This window comes from Silurus aristotelis (assembly GCF_946808225.1).
Source record: "Silurus aristotelis genome assembly, chromosome: 27".
NCBI lineage: Eukaryota > Metazoa > Chordata > Actinopteri > Siluriformes > Siluridae > Silurus > Silurus aristotelis.
The window spans coordinates 16,473,051-16,478,050 of NC_139600.1; the positions used below are offsets into that span (position 1 = coordinate 16,473,051).

Consider the following 5,000-nt stretch of genomic DNA (forward strand, 5'->3'; position numbering starts at 1 on the left):
AGACTGGCAGGTACACAGGCCACGCCTCCTTCACTGAGACTGACAGGTGCACAGGCCACGCCTCTATCACTGAGACTGACAGGTACACAGGCCACGCCCCCTTCACTGAGACTGACAGATACACAGGCCACGCCTCCTTCACTGGGACTGACAGGTACACAGGCCACACCTCCTTCACTGAGACTGACAGGTATACAGGCCACGCCTCCTTCACTGAGACTGACAGGTACACAAGCTACGTGTGTGTTTGTGTCTCCTCCCACAAACGTCACATAAACATCTCCCTACTGAAAGACGTGCAGGTCTCGTTTCTCATTTGTATGGAAACCATCACATGTTCCAGATGCTGAGATGAAGCTGAGTTGGAATCCGTCAGAGCAGCTGTTCTACAAAACTACTACAATCAACATTCTCTCTTATTTTTTGAATCCAAATCAAACTGTAGGTGTATTCCAGCTCACACACACACACACACACACACACACACACACACCACAGGAGGTCTGATGACTAACCTGACGTTTCTCTCTCGTGAAGTAAATGAATTTAAAACAACAATTACGGAGGCGAAGAACGAATAACTGCAACCGCATCACATTTCCAAGCACATTATCAGACCTAATTTTCTCCTCCGAGCAAACGCAGTTTTCCTCACCATCAATATTTACTGTAACACGATATACAAACCGCCGATATTAAACACTGTGCTGCCAAAAGTATCAGGACACCTGACTGTTCCACCTCCAGATGAGGTTCTTCCTGAAACTGTTCCCACAAACACACAATTGTACAGGACGTCTTTAGAGCAGGAACTCTTTCCTTTACTTAAACTAGGAGCCCTAAACCTGTTCCAGCATGATGATGCCCCTGTGCACAAAGCCAGCTTCATGAAGATCTGCTTTCCATGGGTTAGAAGATGTGGAAGATCTCCTTCTATAGAGCGCCAACCCTATTAAACATGAAAGTGAACACTGACCGCACCCCAGGAACCTCCTCACATCACCTACATCACTACAGGACTTTACTAACACCCATGTGGCTGAACGGATCTCCACAAATCCCCATAAAATCGAGTGGAACATCTTCCCAGAAGAGTGGAGCTTATTATAACAGGAAATGGAGACTACATGTGGAATGGGATGGTCAGGTGTCCACAAACTCTTTAGCCATCTAGTCTGACCTTTAGCTTTTTGTTGAGAATCTGTCAATGCATCCATCAGTAAGAAGAAAGTAATTAAGTCATTCAATCAATCAATCAATACAATTTTCTGAGGAACTCGTGGAGAACCTTTCCATTGCAGAACTGATCACTTGCTTCACTCTTTGAACAAAAATAAAAACCTTTGAGGTTCTTTGGATGTTCCTCTGGGAAACAAAAACACATTAAACATTTTTTTGGAAGCAGATTCAACCAAAGGAACTCTTGGAGAACCTTTTTTACAATCTCTTCAGGGTCCAGGAAAAAAACTTCTATACTTCTCCTGTATTCCCCATTCCAAAGAATCCTTCATAAGACTCATCTCCTGGGTGGTGTTTCCACGTTGAGGGTTTGAGGTAGAAGCCTTTGAAGATTTTCCTTAAATGTTCTCTAGAGAACCCTGAATCCAGGTAGAATTCATTTTTGGAAAGCAACTAATATTTTCTTATCCAACAAACCCTGGAGGAACGCTGAAGAATCCTCCATCGCTCCAAAAAAGGCAATTTCAGTGAATTCTCCATCCTTCATGAAGGTCGTTAGAAACTTCACTGTCTCCGCAGTCCCATAAGTAAGATCAAATAAAACACCTAACCTTGCAGTTCCTTTCTCTGGAGCTTCCCAGGTTCTCGTATCGCTCTGACAGAAGAGTGATTTCTATACTCACAGCTCGTTCTCCAGTTTCTCTCGTTCTCTCGTTCTCCAGTTTCTCTCGTTCTCCTGTTCGCTTTCTCCAAGGACATAATAAGAATTTGGAATGGCGTCAAACAGATAAACTCTTGTTGAGATCAAACGCTGCTTCAGGGGAACAATTAGGACAAGAAAGAGAAGGTGGTGGACAGAAAATCCCCCAGCATGCACATCTGCATCAAGCAGCTTCCTGGGAAAAATCACCAGAACATCAGATGTAACCCACCCCAATAAAGCCCCACCCATTAAAGCCCCACCCACAAAAGCCCCGCCCATGGCACACCCAATTTCTCAGCACTGCCAATACGTATAATATGGCCTGAAGTTCCAAACAACATCTGTCTCACTCTCAGTCTCTTTCTCTCTGACTACATCTGTCTCACTCTCTGTCTCTTTCTCACTGACTACATCTGTCTCACTCTCTGTCTCTTTCTTTCTGTCTACATTTGTGTCACTCTCTGTCTCTTTCTCACTGACTACATCTGTCTCACTCTCTGTCTCTTTCTCACTGACTACATCTGTCTCACTCTCTGTCTCTTTCTCTCTGTCTACATCTGTGTCACTCTCTGTCTCTTTCTCACTGACTACATCTGTCTCACTCTCTGTCTCTTTCTCTCTGACTACATCTGTCTCACTCTCTGTCTCTTTCTCTCTGATTATATCTGTCTCACTCTCTGTCTCTTTCTCTCTGATTATATCTGTCTCACTCTCCATCCATCTTTCTCTATATACATCTGTCTCACTTTCTGTCTCTTTCTCAATGTCTTCATCTGTCTCACTCTCTGTCTCTTTTCCTTTCTCTTTGACTTCATCTGTCTTACTCTCTGTTCATCTCTCTCTTCAACTGTCTCACTATCTGTCTCTCTCTCTACATCTGTCTTACTTCCTGTCCATCTCTATTTCTCTGACTACATCTGCCTCAATTTTAGTCTGTCTCTTTCTGACTGCACATCTCTCATTCTGTCTCACTCTGTCTGTCTTTCTTTACACTCTTTCATCAACCACATCTGTCTGTCTCTCTTACTGCATGTGACTCCCTCTGTCTTTCTGTTTTTCTTTCTCTTTCACTGAACCTGTCTGTCACTTTTTCTGTCTCTCGGAGGTTTGTTTAGTCCACCTGTATCACTCTGTTTTTCTATATTTCTCTGACTGTACTTCTCTCTCTCCTTTTCTGTTCCCCCACTCCCTGTCTCTTCTATACTTTCTTTATCGTACCTAGCAAACAATTTATCTTTGTCAATTATTAAAATTTAATTCCTCTATCACTTGATTATTTCTTTCCTTAGCAGATTGGGATAGAGGGAGCAAAAGAAAAAAGGGAAAGGAAATGGAATGGAAAAAATGAAAGAGAGAGATGGATGTGGGAGAGATATGAGGACGATTGACAGTGAAAGAGAGGACTGTGTAGAACCACTGTTCCCTTTAGACACAACCTCTTTTATGCTTTCATTTCCAATCAGCATCTCTCTCTCTCTCTCTCTCTTTCCCTCTCTCTCTCTCTCTCTCTTTCCCTCTCTTTCCCTCCCTCTCCTTCTCTCTCTCTCTCTCTCTCTCTCTCTCTCTCTCTCTCTCTCTCTCTCTCTCTCTCTCTCTCTCTAACTCTCTAGCTTCTGACTTGACAATTTCGTTTTTCGCTTTGTCGTCTCTCCACCCGCCCCTCCATCTCTGCCTTCTACACTTTATCATCTCATCCCTCTTTCCCTCACCTGACACCTTCTCTCTTTGTCTTTCACTCTCCATCTTTTCACTTTTTAATTTCCTGTCCATCTTCTCCCATTCCAATCTGTCTCTCTCACTCTCCGTCCCTCTCTGTCTTTTACACTCTCACTTCACATCTGTCTCATTTTCTTGTCTTTCTTCCTCTGTCTTTTCCTCTGTCTTTCTTTCAGCTTGTTTATACCTTTGATCCATAATAAAATTTAAATTAAAATCTATAATGAAGATAACTTTCAGTGCTTTTTCTGTGGTTCTCCCCTCTTTCTTGTTCTTTCTCTCCTTTCCTTTTTCTCTCTTTCTCATTATTATAACAGAGTTGCTTATTATCCAAACAGGATACTCCACTTTACAACACTTTTCTCTACCTGATGGAATGAAGAGATTCAGTGAATCAGTGGGATGTGATTGGCACTGCGCATCCTGTCAGTCTCAGTGTAGGGGGTGTGGCCTGTGTACCTGTCAGTCTCAGTGAAGGGGGTGTGGCCTGTGTACCTGTCAGTCTCAGTGAAGGGGGTGTGGCCTGTGTACCTGTCAGTCTCAGTAAAAAAAGTGTGGCTGCTGAGCGTGTCAGTCTGGAAAAGGGGGCGTGGTCGGTGTACCTGTCGGTTTCGGTCAAAGAGGCGTGGCATTAGTGCCTCTGTACCTGGCAGTTGCAATAAAGATTTAATTGTAGTTCAGACAGAAGAGTGCTAATGTGAATTGTAATTAGTGTGTGTGTGTGTGTGTGTGTGTGTGTGTGTGTGTGTGTGTGTGTGTGTGTGTGTGTGTGTGTGTGTGTGTGTGTGTGTGTGTGTGTGTGTGTGTGAGGGAGAGAGATTACAAGAAATTGCTTTCAGGCTGAACTTCACATTAATTAGAAATAAATACACAGGCCTTACATTTATTCATCTCATAATAAGCACCTACACACCACAGCACAGAGAGAGAGAATGAGAGAGAGAGAGAGAGAGAGAGAGAGAGAGAGAGAGAGAGAGAGAGAGAGAGAGAAGGAGCATAAATGAAAAGAAATGAATAAATGGAGAAAGGTTAAATTGTAAAAGACAACAGAGAGATCAGAGCGAGGGATATGCAAAAAAGAAAGTGTGGAGATAAAGAAGAATGGTAAGGTGAGGAAAGAGCAAGAGAATGCAAGAGAGAGAGAGAGAGAGAGAGAGAGAGAGAGAGAGAGAGAGAGTGGTGGAATTAGAAGAGATAATGAAGCATATGGATGGTGAGATAGTGAGAGAAAGAGGGTGTGTGTAAAAAAAGAGTGTGAGGAAAGCGAATGAGTGAATGGAGATAAAAATAGGAGATAAAGAAGATGGTGAAAAAAAGAATAATCACAGGTGGAGAAATAACTGGCAGAGAGATGGAGAAAAAAAGAGATATAGCAAAAGAGAGAGAGGATAAGAATGGATAG

The 5,000-nt window shown here is 42.9% G+C and overlaps 1 protein-coding gene across 3 annotated transcripts in view; it reads right to left on the reverse strand.

The window, feature by feature from the left end:
- Positions 1-5,000, reverse strand: part of sgcz (sarcoglycan zeta) — a 152,117-nt gene that overhangs the window by 145,744 nt on the left and 1,373 nt on the right. The window lies entirely within an intron of this gene.